We start from the raw sequence: 17,525 nt of genomic DNA, 5'->3' as shown, positions 1-17,525 counted from the left end.
CCTGGTTCCCACCGTGAAGCATGGAGGAGGTGTGATGATGTGGGGGTGCTTTGCTGGTGACACATCTTGCAGCGGCCTGCTATTCCATCCTATTTGCGTTTAGTTGGACCATCATTTATTTTTCAACAGGACAATGAACCCAAACAGACCTCCAGGCTGTGTAAGGGCTATTTGACCAAGAAGGAGAGTGATGGGGTGCTATGCCAGATGACCTGGCCTCCACAGTCACCAGACCTGAACCCAATCGAGATGGTTTGGGGTGAGCTGTACCGCAGAGTGAAGGCAAAAGGACCAACAAGTGCTAAGCATCTCTGGGAACTCCTTCAAGATTGTTGGAAGACCATTTCCGGTGACTACCTCTTGAAGCTGATCAAGAGAATGCCAAGAGTGTGCAAAGCAGTCATCAAAGCAAAAGGTGGCTACTTTGAAGAACCTAGAATATAAGACATATTTTCAGTTTTTTCACACTTTTTTGTTAAGTATATAATTCCAGATGTGTTAATTCATAGTTTTGATGCCTTCAGTGCGAATGTACAATTTTCATAGTAATGAAAATACAGAAAAATCTTCAAATGAGAAGGTGTGTCCAAACTTTTGGTCTGTACTGTATATATATACTGTATATATCTATCTATCTATATATATTTTATATCTCTTTTGGCTTTCACTGGAGGCATAGACAGTCACAATATATGCAAATTTCAAAAACACTATATCCACAGCGACCCGTCTGATCAGGCTTCAACTCACCTCTTCATAAAAACTTATCAGGTTTGACAACTTCTGTCCTTAGTAAAACCATGCCTTGCGATCACTTATATTTTTTCTATTACATACCCCTATGTGTAGCCCCTTACAGGTCCCTCAAATATATTTCTCTTAATGTATGTTAATGTGTATCTGCCATTTTGTAAAATTGTTATATATTATACTAGCCATTGAACCCTTTCTACGCCCAGGTGGCGAGCATTTTTATTGGTATATGGTCTCCCATGCTGGTATGTGCTGCCCCCTCCTGGTATTTGTGCTGCCCCCATCCTGTCCCCACCATCCTATCCTGCATGGCACCCCTCATCCCTATCCTGGTATGCATGGCACCCCTCACCCTGAATTATGGTATGCATGGCACCCCTCACCCCCAATCCCGGTATGCATGGCACCCCTCACCCGCAATCCCGGTATACATGGTACCCCTCATTCCCAATCCTGGCATGCATGGCACCCCTCATCCCCATCCTGGTATGCATGGCACCCCTCATCCCCATCCTGGCATGTATGGCTCCCTCATCCCCATCCCGGTATGCATGGCACTCTCATCCCCATCCCGGTATGCATGGCACCCCTCATCCCCAATCCCGGTAGGCATGGCACCCCTCATCCCCAATCCCGGTAGGCATGGCACCCCTCATCCCCAATCCCGGTATGCATGGCACCCCTCATCCCCAATCCCGGTATGCGTGGCACCCCTCATCCCCAATCCCGGTATGCGTGACACCCCTCATCTCCAATCCTGGTATGCGTGGTCCCCGCACCCCCCAATCCTGGTATGCGTGGTACTCCTCAACCCCCAATCCTGTTATGCATGGTACCCCTCACCCCCCAATCCTTGTATGCGTGGTACCCCTCACCCCCCAATTCTGGTATGCATGGTACCCCTCACCCCCCAATCCTGGTATGCATGGTACCCCTCACCCCCCAATCCTTGTATGCGTGGTACCCCTCACCCCCCAATTCTGGTATGCGTGGTACCCCTCACCCCCCAATCCTGGTATGCGTGGTACTCCTCAACCCCCAATTCTGGTATGCATGGTACCCCTCAACCCCCAATCCTGGTATGCGTGGTACTCCTCAACCCCCCATCCTGGTATGCATGGGACCCCTCATCCCCATCCTGGTATGTATGGCTCCCTCATCCCCATCCCGGTATGCATGGCACCCCTCATCCCCAATCCCGGTAGGCATGGTACCCCTCATCCCCAATCCCAGTATGCATGGCACCCCTCATCCCCAATCCTGGTATGCATGGCACCCCTCATCCCCAATCCTGGTATGCATGGCATCCCTCATCCCCAATCCTGGTATGCATGGCATCCCTCATCCCCAATCCCGGTATGCATGGCACCCCTCATCCCCAATCCCGGTATGCATGGCACCCCTGATCCCCAATCCCAGTATGCATGGCACCCCTCATCCCCAATCCCGGTATGCATGGCACCCCTCATCCCCAATCCCGGTATGCATGGCACCCCTCATCCCCAATCCCGGTATGCGTGGTCCCCTCACCCCCAATCCCGGTATGCGTGGAACCCCCTCACCCCCCAATCTTGTATGCGTGGTACCCCTCACCCCCCAATTCTGGTATGCTTGGTACCCCTCACCCCCCAATCCTGGTATGCGTGGTACCCCTCATCCCCCAATCCTGGTATGCATGGTACCCCTCACCCCACAATCCTTGTATGCGTGGTACCCCTCACCCCCCAATTCTGGTATGCGTGGTACCCCTCACCCCCCAATCCTGGTATGCGTGGTACTCCTCATCCCCAATCCTGGTATGTGTGGTACCCCTCAACCCCCAATCCTGCTATGCGTGGTACCCCTCAACCCCCAATCCTGCTATGTGTGGTACCCCTCACCCCCCAATCATGGTATGCATGGTCCCCTCAACCCCCAAATCCTGTTAAGCATGGTACTCCTCACCCCCAATCCCGGTATCCGTGGCACCCATCATCCCCAATCCCGGTATGCGTGGCACCCCTCATCCCCAATCCCAGTATACGTGGTCTCCTCACCCCCCAATCCTGGTATGCGTGGTCCCCTCACCCCCCAATCCGGGTATGCATGGTACCCCTCACCCCCCAATCCTGGTATGCGTGGTACCCCTCACCCCCCAATCCTGGTATGCGTGGTACCCTTTCACCCCCCAATCCTGGTATGCGTGGTACCCCTCACCCCCCAATTCTGGTATGCATGGTACACCTCACCCCCCAATCCTGGTATGCGTGGTACTCCTCAACCCCCAATCCTGGTATGTGTGGTACCCCTCACCCCCCAATCCTGGTATGCATGGTCCACTCACCCCCCAATCCTGGTATGCATGGTACTCCTCACCCCCAAATCCCAGTATCTGTGGCACCCATCATCCCCAATCCCGGTATGCGTGGCACCCCTCATCCCCAATCCCGGTATATGTGGTCTCCTCACCCCCCAATCCTGGTATGCGTGGTCCCCTCACCCCCCAATCCTGGTATGCATGGCACCCCTCATCCCCCAATCCTGGTATGCATGGTACCCCTCACCCCCCAATCCTGGTATGCGTGGTACCTCTCACCCCCCAATCCTTGTATGCGTGGTACCCCTCACCCCCCAATCCTGGTATGCGTGGTACCCCTCACCCCCCAATTCTGGTATGCGTGGTACCCCTCAACCCCCAATCCTTTTATGTGTGGTACCCCTGACCCCCCAATCCTGGTATGTGTGGTCCCCTCACCCCCCAATCCTGGTATGCGTGGTCCCCTTAAACCCAATACTGGTATGCGTGGTCCCCTCACCCCCCAATCCTGGTATACGTGGTCACCTCACCCCCCCCGCAATCCTGGTATGTGTGGTACCCCTCACCCCCCAATCCTGGTATGTGTGGTACCCCTCACCCCCCAATCCTGGTATGCATGGTACTCCTCAACCCCCAATCCTGGTATGCGTGGTACCCCTCAACCCCCAATCCTGCTATGCGTGGTACCCCTCACCCCCCAATCCTGGTATGTGTGGTACCCCTCACCCCCCTCCTGGTATGCATGATCCCCTCACCCCCCAATCCTGGTATGCATGGTACTCCTCACCCCCCAATCCCGGTATCTGTGGCACCCATGATCCCCAATCCCGGTATGCATGGCACCCCTCATCCCCAATCCTGGTGTACGTGGTCTCCTCACCCCCCAATCCTGGTATGCATGGTCCCCTCACCCCCCAATCCTGGTATGCATGGTACCCCTCACCCCCCAATCCTGGTATGCATGGTACCCCTCACCCCCCAATCCTGGTATGCGTGGTACCTCTCACCCCCAAATCCTGGTATGCGTGGTACCCCTCACCTCCCAATCCTTGTATGCGTGGTACCCCTCACCCCCCAATCCTGGTATGCGTGGTACCCCTCACCCCCCAATCCTGGTATGCATGGTACCCCTCAACCCCCAATCCTTTTATGCGTGGTACCTCTGACCCCCCCAATCCTGGTATGTGTGGTCCCCTCACCCCCCAATCCTGGTATGCGTGGTCCCCTCACCTCCCAATCCTGGTATGCGTGGTACCCCTCAACCCCCAATCCTGGTATGTGTGGTACCCCTCACCCCCCAATCCTGGTATGTGTGGTACCCTTCATCCCCCAATCCTGGTATGTGTGGTACCCCTCACCCCCCAATCCTGGTATGTGTGGTACCCCTCACCCCCCAATCCTGGTATGTGTGGTACCCCTCACCCACCAATCCTGGTATGTGTGGTACCCCTCACCCACCAATCCTGGTATGTGTGGCCCCCTCATCCCTTTCATGCCGTACACACAAACAGAAAAATAAACACTTATACTCACCTTTCTTCTCTGTGCTCCAGCGCTGCGGTGTCCTGTTCTGCTGGAGGCCAGGGGAGGAGTGCGGCGCCCGAGCACCCCGCTGTCCGGCGCCATTTTGCTGAAGACACACTGCAAAAGTGTCTTCAGTAAAATGGTGCTGGATAGCGCTACGCGCATGCGCCGATCCGCCGCCTCACTCCTGCCCCGGTCTCCAGTGAAGAGGGGTGCCGCGGCAACGCTCCTCCCAGTCAGGTAAGTATGGCGCAGGAGATTGCGGTATGTGTTGAGTGACTACAATACAGCGATCTACGGCGCCATACACTCCTCTTACCTGTAACGGCTAGATGCGGTCTTCTGTCTGGAGCCAGACTGTGCGTTATGCATGTGCAGTCTATAAAGTCTTCAGACAGAGGGATGCATCCCCGGTTATATTATAGATGTGCTGTATAGTGTTTTTGATTGGTACGGGTTCATGTCTGTATGCTGCTCAGTGAGACTGAATGTACAGACCCATAGAAATTCTCGTATACCACTCTGTGTGTGCATTTCATGCAGGAGCTGCGTACTTCAGAGCAGTGTTCTGACCAATTGGTGAGGGTTTCAGGATCTGGGCCACTACAGATCAAATACACTACACAGAGCCTATCATATATATCAACCTTTACAAAATGACAGTTACACCAACATCCATTTTGGGGAAAAGGTTTGAGGGACTTGTAAGGGGTTATATACAACTGTATGTGATATAAAAAAATATTTGAAGTGATCACCAGTACAGTTTTATTAAGGACATAAGTTTATATATCTTAAATGCACTTTTTATACAATTATTGGCTTTTCTAACATTAGGTGTAAGCCAAGTAAGATTTAATTTTTGTAGTCTATGTTTGTTATCTATAGGAATACATTTTACAGGCTGATTTCAATATACATTAAAAACACTCCCATTCATCATTTCTATCACTATCAGACAGCAGCTCCTCCCAGTCTATGTCCTGAAGTGCAGCCTTCAACCTGGAGAAATTGCCATGTGCAAAATTAAGTGGTTTTTCCCCAGAGAACGTATTTTAAAGTTTAAGAAAAAATTTAATTATAATGCAGGTACCAAGGTTTTTTGCTAGCAGTGACATTTTCAACAAGCTCTATATTTTTAGAAATGACCAGGTACAAAAGAACTTTACCTTCTGTTGGGTGTTTTACAAAGTAGCCCATAAAATTTTTCGGCAACAAGCTGAGGAATTTACTACCTTTTTAATTGAAGTTGAACCATGATCCCAGTCACATCCAAGAGGAAATGATTAAAATTACTCTTTATTGGAAAAAAACTTAAAACATGCTAAAAATGAAACCTCAGAAACCTGACGCGTTTCTGGTGTATACAACACCCTTATTCATAGGACGACTGAGGTAACATGTAACAGACCAGACTTTATATCATACTTGCAATGAATGAGCAAAAACAATAGGTGGAGCTCAAATCAGTGCTGCAGGGGAAGTTTCAAACAATACAGGTGACGACCATAAAGAAATGAATGTAGTACAATGAATGATAAATAATTCATAAAGCATACCAAACATGTCAATAATATTCTGAATGGACAAATATAATTGCAATAATAATTCACTTAATAGCAACCCTTGAACATACCAGAGTGATTATTGTCATGAAAACAACACCCACTCTTGGGTCAGACCTTGCAGCTCTCTGGCGCCCCCTTATCCTGCTGGTCAAACACGGTATTGACAGAGGATAAGCACGGGTGCAGCTGCTCTAATTTATGTAGACTATTGTGGCACGTGATATGACAGGACGTATATATACCACCAGTTCCTTCCAGGAACGTATATATACCTCCGACCAGCCACCCTCAAACCACAATATCACATAAATACTGGTATACTGCCACCACCGATCGCTTAACAGGTGGATCGGGTACCTGGTAGGTAACGTGAATTAGCGAGTGAGGAACGTGTTTGCTCGACATAGGACAAGAAGAAAGAAACTGGTAAATAATTAATGATTTACTCCCAAAAGGTGGGCAGTGTTTACAAAATATATACAAGATATTATAAAGTAGACAATTTACATGTATGCATAAACAGTTATTAAAATAAAAGGGATAAGTAATAGCAAAACCTGCTTCACAAGGTGATGGTCTCAGATTCTGGGGGGGGACGGCTCCCCGGAAATTAGACTTGATTCCTTCACGCAGCGTGTAGTGCATGCGTCTGCGTCCCTGGTTGGAATGGCTTGAAAAATGGCCGATCTGGTTTTTAGCAAGCAGCCAAAACTCTGGGGAACACCCCTTATTTACCTTACAAGGGGGCTCGGCTTTGCGAGCCCACCCAGCTGCAGAAGACCTAAAAAATCCTTCAGATTGCATATCTTGGTGTGGGGGGGTCCCACATCCAAGAGGGAGACATCATCTTGACCGTCACCAATATTCATGAAGATAGATATTAAATATGAAACCTCTATGACGCTCAGAATCTCAGAATCCATTATCTCAGTTCCCGGTCATTCCTCAGTTATGCAAGTTATACTATTGTAATGGGAAAAAGGTGAGCATTCAAAAAACGTGGTTCCGATGTTTCTGTCAGACCTGTGCGTGATTAAAATTGGCATAAAACGTTTGTACAATTAAACAATGGGATTTTTTTGGAGGGATTTTCCGGTTTGTACCAGCGCTTGCCCTGGACTGAGGTTTTATGGCGGGTCATAAAAATTCCTGGTTTGGGGAAAAGCAAAAGTGAGTTCTATGTCTTCACTTACAAACAGATAGGGGGTGGGTTTTTTTTTTCCTTTTTTTAAAACATCTCTCATTTTTAAAAACTCGGGCAAAAATACCTTTTGCCTGACAATTATCATAAAAACTAGTGATGAGCGAGTATGTTCTGTTAACCCTTTCGCCGAGTATGCTCGGGCCGAGCTCCGAGTATTTACAGCTGCTCGGTGACATGGTTGAATCGCTCCCGTGTGCATGATTCGCAACTGTTGACAGTTTTATTACATGTGAGGAATGTCTATTTCTTACACATTCCTCACATGTAATAAAGCTGTCAAACAGTTGTAAATCATGCACATGGGAGCGATTCAACCATATCACCGAGCAGCTGGAAATACTTGGTGCTCGCCCCAGCATACTCGGCGAAAGGGTTAACAGAACATACTCACTCATCATTAATAAAAACTAATGGAAGCCGCATTTCAGTAGTCAAAAAAAAAAAAAAATTTAGGTGCAAAACTCAACAAGTAGCATAACCCAAGATAGGGTTAAGTGCACTTTCCAGCAAAAAGTATCACCCCATGGAGTAAAATGCACAGCTGAACAAACAGTATCGCACAGAACAAAATCAAATACACAGCCCAGCAGAAAGTATCACACAAGATAGAATCAGATACAGCAGCTCAACAGACAGTGTCACACGGGACAGAGCCAGATGCATGGCTCAATGAACAGTGCAACAACAGATACAAATAAATGCACCCAGACTAGGATTGAATACACTGCTCAATAGACTATAGCATGCCGAATAAATTAGACACACGGTTGAGCGCAAAATAAAAAAAAATAAAAAAGTGGTCACAATCACTAATAAATGAAGAATAAGTCATTTTTGAAATTCATGCTCCGCGTATATTTAATGTCCAAGGTCAATATCCAGTAGGCTTCTCTTATTTGTTTCTGCCAGCTGCCCCCCCCCCCCCCACCCGAATGGAATGATCAACTTTTTCAATCCCAAAAAAAGATGAACAGGAAAGATCTCCTCTATGTAATGGGCTTAAATGTTTAGATGCCCCAGAATAACCAGAGTTACCACTGCTGATGTTACCAATGTGCTCAGCTATCCTTTTTTGAGTTTACGTGTGGTGTAACCTACATATTGTAAATTGCAGATTTTGCAATGTATGCAGTAGATTACATGACTGGTCTCACAATTAATGAATGTTTTGATGGAATATGACACATCCGCAGAGGAACTGAAAGTGTGTTTCTTATTATCCGCATACTGACATACATTGCATCTGCACATTTGTAAAAACCTGTAGCTGAAAGCCAAGATGAGGGGTGTCAGGCTGGGCGATAGCACATCACCAAGTGATCAGCCTCTTTTAGCTACCACCTGACAACCACCATCTAGGATTGTACGAAGGCGGTTGTCTTGATTTACCACTGGTAATTATTTCTGGATAATGCCCTTAATAGTATGAAACTGATTGCTGAAGGCAGTGGAAAAAATAATGGTAGAGGGAGAAATCGATTTTTTTTTGTTTGCTTTTATTGACTGCTGAATTGCGGCTTCCATTAGTTTTTATGATAATCACTCTGGTATGTTCAAGGGTTGCTATTAAGTGAATTATTATTGCAATTATATTTGTCCATTCAGAATATTATTGACATGTTTGGTATGCTTTATGAATTATTTATCATTCATTGTACTACATTCATTTCTTTATGGTCGTCACCTGTATTGTTTGAAACTTCCCCTGCAGCACTGATTTGAGCTCCACCTAGTGTTTTTGCTCATTCATTGCAAGTATGATATAAAGTCTGGCTTGTTACATGTTACCTCAGTCGTCCTATGAATAAGGGTGTTGTATACACCAGAAACACATCAGGTTTCTGAGGTTTCATTTTTAGCATGTTTTAAGTTTTTTTCCAATAAAGAGTAATTTTAATCATTTCCTGTTGGATGTGCTGGTGGATTTCCCTTTTTCCTTTTTCATTTGCTTGTGTGATCACCAATGGGTGCGGCACCCTCAGGATGGACTCCAGCTGACATATGGTTTTGAAATCGACAACGTGGTAAGCTTTCTACATTTCCCCTCCCCTCCTCCCTTCTACGCCATGATCCCAGTCAATACTTTGTTAGTTAAAATCTCCCATAATCACTACTGTACATGCCAATGAAGCTTCCGCCACTTGATGATGTAGCCAACCTTCCAATTACTTAAGAGGTGTTTAGATTACACAAAAAATTACTTTTTTAGTGTTTAACTGTTCATGCAATTCCACCCACAAGGTTGCAACTTCCCCATAATCTTCTTCCCTTATTGACTCTGTCACACATCCTTTCCTTTCACTCCTAACATACAGACATACTCTTCCCCTTTCCTATTTTACCTGTCTTTCCGAAAGACCGTAAACCTCAAAAATTTCCAGTCCAATCATGTGAAGAGTCCAACCATTTTTCAGCAACACCAGCTGCATTAACTTGTTACTCCAGTACCAAAACCTCAAGCTCTCCCCTTTCTTCATGAGGGAATTCAAGCATTTGTGAACATATTCTAAGTTTCCTAACAGTTTTCCACATTTAGTTTCAGAAATGCTCAATTCAGAAACTTATTTGTTTGTAACACATGGATCCCCCCATTTACTGCCCTAATCATCCCCCCATAGTACACTCCTTGAATATAGTCTGACCCCTTTCTAGTATATTTCCTTATTTCCTGCCTTCTCTTCCCTCTCATCCCTTGTTTAACCCCTTTACCCCCGAGGGTGGTTTGCACGTTAATGACCAGGCCAATTTTTACAATTCTGACCACTGTCACTTTATGAGGTAATTACTCTGGAACGCTTCAACGGATCCCCCTGATTCTGAGAATGTTTTTTCGTGACATATTGTACTTCATGACAGCGGTAAAATTTCTTCGATATCACTTGCGTTTATTTGTGAAAAAAATGGAAATTTGGTGAAAATTTTGAAAATTTTGCAATTTTCAAAATTTGAATTTTTATGCCCTTAAATCAGAGAGATATGTCACACAAAATACTTAATAAATAACATTTCCCACATGTGTACTTTATATCAGCACAATTTTGGAACCAAAATTTTTTTTTGTTAGGGAGCTATAAAGGGTTAAAAGTTGACCAGCGATTTCTCATTTTTCCAACAAAATTTACAAAAACATTTTTCTAGGGACCACATCACATTTGAAGTCAATTTGAGGGGTCTTTATGACAGAAAATAACCAAAAGTGACACCATTCTAAAAACTGCACCCCTCAAGGTGCTCAAAACCACATTCAAGAACTTTATTAACCCTTCAGGTGCTTCACAGGAATTTTTGGAATGTGGAAGAAAAAAATGAACATTTAACTTTTTTCACAAAAATGTTACTTTAGACCCAATTTTTTTTATTTTCACAGGGGTAACAAGAAAAAATGGACCCCAAAATTTGTTGTGCAATTTCCCCTGGGCACGCAGATACCCCATATGTGGGGAAAAACCACTGTTTGGGCGCACGGCAGAGCTCAGAAGGGAAGGAGCGCCATTTGACTTTTTGATTGTAAAATTTGCTTGAATAATTAGCGGACGTCATGTTGCATTTGGAGAGCCCCTGATGTGCCTAAACATTGGAGCTCCCCCACAAGTGACCCCATTTTGGAAACTAGACCACCCAAGGCACCTATCTAGATGCATAGTGAGCACTTGGAACCCCCAGGTGCTTCACAAATTGATTCGTAAAAATCAAAAAGTGGAAAAAAAAACACACTTTTTCATTTTTACGAATCAATTTGTGAAGCACCTGGGGGTTCCAAGTGCTCACTATGCATCTAAATAGGTGTCTTGGGGGGTCTAGTTTCCAAAATGGGGTCACTTGTGGGGGAGCTCCTATGTTTAGGCACGCAGGGGCTCTCCAAACGCAACATGGCGTCCGCTAACAATTTGAGCCGATTTTCCATTCAATTTGTTAGCGTTTGGAGAGCTCCTGATGTGCTTAGACAGTGGAGCTCCCCCACAAGTGACCCCATTTTGGAAACTATACCCCTCAAGGATTTTATTAAGGGGTATAGTGAACATTTTAAACCCAGAGGTATGGCACAGAATTTGATAACATTAGGTCATCATATTGAATAAGTTGTCATTAGTCTTGAGCGCAAGTGCTCGCTACTTGAGTTTGCATCGGGTACTCAGGTATGCACCATGTACTGCGTGTGCTCGAGTGACATGCTCGAGTCTCTGCCCCGCATGTTTCACGGTTATTAGACACCCAAAAAAAACATTTGGGGATCGCTCGTGCATGGCAGGCAATCCCCGTAAAGTTTTTTTGGCCGCGAAGCATATGGGGCGGAGACTCGAGCATGTCACTCAAATACTCACGATACTCAATGCATACCAGAGCACCCGATGCAAACTCAAGTAGCGAGCACTTGTGCTCAACACTAGTCGCCATATGGTCATCTTTTTTTCTTACTTTTGAAAAAAATCCCAACCCCATCACAACCCTAACCCCAAACCCAGCCCTAACCCTAGCCCTAACCCTAGCCCAACCCTAACCCTAGCACAACCCTAACCCGAGAGTTTATTTTTTACACCGTTCCTCGTGCGGTATAAGTGATTAGACGTCCTTATTCTTCGGGTCGGTGAGACTACAGCGATACCAGAATCATATGGGGTTTTTATGACTGACAGCTGTCACACACTAAAAGACGCATTTTTTGTAAAATCTAGTTTTTGCATCGCCATATTTTGAGAGCTATAATTTTTCCAGATTTTGGCAGACAGTCATGTGACGGCTCGTTTTTTGCGGGATGACTTGACGTTGTTATTGGTGCCATTTTCAGGCACGTGACATTTTTTGATCGCTTTCTATTCCGATTTTTGGGAGGCAGAATAAACAAAAACCAACAATTCAGGAATTGTTTTTTTTCCATTCTGTTCCGCGTGTGGTAAAATTGATAAGGCAGCTTTATTCTTCGGGTCAGTAAGTTTACAGCGATACCACATTTATATCGTTTTTCTATGTTTTGCACTTTTACATAATAAAAGCAATTTTATAGAAAAAATTATTTTTTAGCATAGCTTTATTCTCAGAGCTATAACTTTTTTATTTTTTGGCTGATGGAGCTGTATGGTGGCTTGTTTTTTGCGGGATGAGATGACTTTTTCAGCGGTACCATTTTTATTTATATTCATCTTTTTGATCGCGTGTTATTCCATTTTTTGTTTGGCGGTATGGTGATAAAGCATTGTTTATACCTTCGTTTTTTTTTTTTTTTTTTACCGTGTTCACTGAAGGGGTTAACTAGTGGGACAGTTTTATAGGTCAGATCGTTCCGGACGCGGCGATACCAAATATGTGTACTTTTATTGTTTTTTTTGTTTTGTTTTTTTTATAATAATATTTATTGATGGGTACATTATATGTTTATTTTTGGTGGATTATTTTTTTTTATTTTTTTTTTAATATTTTTACAATTTTTTATTTTTTTTCACTTTATGACACTTTTTTTACTTTTTTACTTTGTCCCACTATGGGACTTTCACTTTTTTTCTCTGATCGCCTGCATGGCACAGGAATGCAGCACCATCCCTGTGCCATGCAGGCTGTCAGCGCTGGACAGGGAGAAGGTAGTTTGGAGATGCACTGCGCGTGTCCAAAAAATCTTCCTGCTGTCTGGTGACCCGGATGTTGTCATGACGACATCGGGTCATCATGGCAACATCCTGGAAGCCACGGCAGACAGCGCTGGAGGCCGGAAGAGGAGGTGAGTATCGGCGATCACCTCCCCTTGCCACCGCAATGCTGTGATCGACTTTGATCGCAGCATTGCGGAGGTTAATGTGCCGGGAGCGGTGCAGGACCGCTCCCTGCACATAGCCCCGGGTGTCAGCTGTGACAATCAGCTGACACCCGGTGGCGATCGCGCCCGCACAGCTTGTGTGCGGGCGAAATCGCCAGGGCGTATAAATACGTATCTGGTCCATAAGTCCCAGGGCACAGATACGTACTAATACGCCCTATGTCGTGAAGGGGTTAAACATTTCACCACACCTGGTAGAATTTTCTCCCCAGCACAGCAGATAGTTTTCCATGGATATAGATCCCATGCATTTGACTTCCTAAGCTTTTGACTTCCTAAGTCTTTTTTGTCTTGCACATGACACAGACAATATTCCAAAGAATACTATCTTGGATGTCCTTCCCTTCAGCTTGAAGCCTAATTCTTTAAAATTATTCTTAAGGATCCTCCACTTAGAGTTGTGGCCAAAAGTTTTGAGACGGACACTATTTTTTGTTTTCACAGAGCATGCTACTTCAGTTTTTATAGGGGCAATTTGCATTAACTCTAGATTGTTGTGAAGAGTATTCCAATGAGTTGGAAAAAAAAGTCATTCCTTGCTGATTAAATTACCTTAATCGCAAAAAAACATTTCCATTGAATTCAAGACCTGACACAAAATGTTATCCTCACATCACTTCAGTGATATTCTCGCAAGAGAAGGGGTTAGTGAGGACAATGCAGCTAATATTACTCAGTCATGCTGGTAGAATTTTAAAAGCAGACTGGTTACTTTAAAAGGGAGCACTACTTAAAATCATCATTCTGTTACCATAGCTACATTAAAGGAAATATGTAGAGTCATCATTGATTTTTCTCAAAAGGGCTTTGCAGGCAAAAGCATAGATGTTCGTAAGATTAAACTCAAAACAACCATCTATCGGATCATCAAGAACTTCAAAGAGAAAGGTTCAATTGTTGAAAAGTCTTCAGAATGGCCAAGGAAGTCCACCAAGGGCCAGGACCATCATCTAAAGTGGATTCAGGTACAGGATGGTGTGATTGGGTCCATGACAGAGCAGGCAGGGACAGCAGGCAGGTGAACAATCCAAAAGACCTTTATTGGGACAGGGAGAATATTCCACCAAATGTAGATACGATTAATTAGAGTCTACAATGTGGCCAAAACAAAAGAACAAATCCGGGGGCGCCATTCAGTAATCCGATGCCAAGGAAGATGCAACAGCAGTCCTTAGACTAGTTCCTCAAATCCAGCAGGGTGGGCAAGACATCACAATCCCACGTGGCAACTGATCTCCAATATTCCATACACCAGGACCTGACCGCAGAAACAGATCCTCGCCCTTCACAAGACACAGCACCCACTAATAAACTAAACATGTGGCTTATTGTTCTATCTCTCTTGTGATCAGCCCCCTGGTTGGGCAGAGTTACTCACACCTTACACACTTAAACATTGGCTACAGGTAGCTCAAAGAATGGAGAAGGTTCCAGAAGCCCAGTCACCACCCTGTCTGCAGGGTTATGTATTAGAGAGGCCCCCTGCAGGGAGAAACAAAGACCCACATGGTCCCACCAGATGCAGGACTAAGAATGCTAATGGGGGCCTGATTACAGTGTGGTCCATGAAAACAGGCTAGCGGTGACCCTGTTACAACCCCTTCCTCCCTCAACTTATGTACAGTACAGACAAGGGACCTCAACTGGTTTGCTTGTCAAGTACACGTAGACATGGCTGACATGACTCATGGCTCCTACTGCCTGGACAATCAGCAAGTTGATGTTGGTTCTCTTTTGGAAATCATACGATAAAGTTATAGGGTTGAAGTCCCGGGCTCCATTTCGCATCCTCTTTGACTTAAACTCTTCTTCCTGCACCCACAAATCGGTATTGTAGATTTTCCACATCATTTCCTAGAAGAATATCAGCAGGCAGGCCACTCATCACCCCAACCACATATTGCTTCACCTCAAAGCCAAAGTCCAGTTCTACACTTGCTTTTAGGATATTCCTCCATTGGCCTCCAGCTAATTCAATGGTAATCCATGGTCCTTGCTGTATCGCCTATGGTCGAACCACTCGGGCATCCGCTATTCTGAAAAAGGCCCCAGAGTCACAAAAACCAAGCACTCTCTGAATGTCCAGCACAACCTCCTGTAAATGCTTTTTTGATTATTAGAGTAACTTGCGGCTGTGGCCTGCACCCCATAAGCCACTAGTGGTCGAACATGGGTGTCTGAGACATTAGGCAAGTCAACTTAAAAAGGTCACACCTCTTCCTCCATTGTATTTGGCTGTAAATAATCAATAGGTCAATTTGGTACAGGGTCATTCCTCAATCGACCATGAGGGCATGTGTCTTGCAGATGCCCAGGCTGCCCACATTGGTAGCATCTGCGCTGTGTCACAGATGGGTTCAATACCAGTGCACAGGGTACTCAGGCATGGCAGCAGTATGTCTGCACTCACAGTGGAACAAAGTCTTTTGCAGACTGGTCTTGTTAGAACCCTCCTGTTAGTTTTTTCTATTTTGCTGGTCACATGACTTTTTGCCTATATTATCCAGCTCCGCCCTACTGGCCTTGCTGGACTTCAGTGTTACATTTACTCTTAAGCTAACCAGGTGCCTTGTACCTTTCTCTGTAGTTTGCTTGGTCTTTTGACCACTAGTACTTCTGTTTGTTTTTCTTTGCTCTGCTACAATTTCTGCTAGGAGGTGTCCAACTATATCCCAGTCCTTAGTTCTTGTAGGGACCCCTTCCTTATATCTATAGGTCTGCGTTCAGACTAGCCGAGGACTTAGGCGGGTCTGTTCACGAGGAACAGGTTCCCTGCTGCATCGCAGGGAATCAGCTTAGTCCTATTGTAGGGACAGTTTTCCTTTCTTTCCTTAGTGTTTGTAGCAGTTCATAACAGGTCTGGTATCAAAAAGAGCAGCAAAGAAGCAACTTCTCTATAAGAAAATCATCAAGGACAGACTGACATTCTGTAGGAAGTACAGGGATTGAACTACAGAGGACTGGGGTAAAGTTTTTTAGTCTGCTGAAGCCCTCTGAAAACTGTTTGGGACTTCTCAAAGAATGATTGTGCTGAGAAGAAAAGGTGAGCAGTATCATGTGGTCCGGTCTCATGCCAAAAGAGGAGTGGGTTCACTCACAAATTTTGAGTGCTTAAAACAAACGTCCTCCAAACATTTGTCACCCATCTACTGGTTAGATTATAAATGATTGACTGTTGGGGTCTGGCTGATTAGACTCCCATTAATCCCTAGAACAAGTGGCTGAAATGCAACGACTGTTCTACTAACTGTTGTGACAAAGTTACTAGCAAAGTACTGGAAGGGAGATATGTATCACTGAGGTTAATAGCTTCAGTGATAATAATCTAGAGAAATGCTCCAGCACACTAAATGCTGAGAGGGGTTAATCGGCCATGTTTAGGGCTTGGTTGAGTGAACAGCTATAGAGTTTGTGGGAGACTGTTCTCCATATCTCCACAGCAGGGTGGAGACTTCTGGCTCATTCAGTGTGGGGTGTGCCTGGACATGAGAGGTACAGAGCTGTATTTGTCAAGATAAGGAAAGTTGAACCTTTGTATTTTAGTTCCTGAGTGGGCGGATCCCCTCAGCAACATGGACTGTGTCACACGTTTTGTTTTGTTTTCAGCTAAACGCTGCACTGCAGTATCTATAATAAACCAGTGAAAGATTTAAGGAGATAGCGTTGCCGTGTCTACCTCTACGTGCAAGCGAGTGAGCCGATCTACCACAGTTGGTGCTACAAGTGCGGCCAACTTCCCCATGGAGCATGTGTGACAGCTGTGGATAACCTGCATGTCTCGGGTGAAGGTGGCGGTGAGCCAGAAAGCGAAATCAGACAGGATGAAGGACCTGATTAAGTATCTGGTGCAAGCCCAGAAGCAGCAACAGCTGGCACATCAGGAGACGAGTAAGCTGCTTATGCAACAGATTCAGCAACAGCAGCATCTCCAACAATAGCAACAGCAGCAACAGCACCAGCAGATTGAGCTGCTCACAGAGGCAGTTCATGGGAGATTGGCAGTAGTGTTGAGCCACCCCCGTAGTGTTCGAGTTCGGTTCGTCGAACACGAGTATGTTCGCCGAACTGTTCATCGAACACCGTTAAAACCGATGGCAGGCAAACAAAAACACATAGGAACACATAGAAAACACTTCAAAGGTGTCCAAAAGCTGACAAACTGCTCAGAAAACACAACTACCACATGGAAAAGTGACAAGTACATATAGTCATGCGAAAAGAAAAGAGGTGGAGGAGTAAAAGGAGGGGAAGACACAGATATAGGCATGTCATGCCCTTCTAAAACCAAAAAAGTGCGAAGCCAGCACGGCCAGTCCGTTCCTGCCCGTGCGACCTCCGTGTCGCCGGGTTTGTGCCAGAGTTGCGGTGGACCCT

At 45.5% G+C, this 17,525-nt stretch overlaps 1 protein-coding gene across 4 annotated transcripts in view; it reads right to left on the bottom strand.

Annotated features, from left to right (window-relative positions):
* The window catches only part of HIBCH (3-hydroxyisobutyryl-CoA hydrolase), a 535,761-nt gene that overhangs the window by 10,108 nt on the left and 508,128 nt on the right, over positions 1-17,525 (bottom strand). The window lies entirely within an intron of this gene.

The sequence above is a fragment of the Phyllobates terribilis genome, unplaced genomic scaffold (genome assembly GCF_046119375.1).
Source record: "Phyllobates terribilis strain yellow unplaced genomic scaffold, ASM4611937v1 Scaffold_9__5_contigs__length_417890890, whole genome shotgun sequence".
In the NCBI taxonomy this organism is placed as follows: domain Eukaryota; kingdom Metazoa; phylum Chordata; class Amphibia; order Anura; family Dendrobatidae; genus Phyllobates; species Phyllobates terribilis.
The sequence above is the reverse complement of the archived record's forward strand: the minus strand, read 5'-3'. Positions and strand labels throughout refer to the sequence as shown.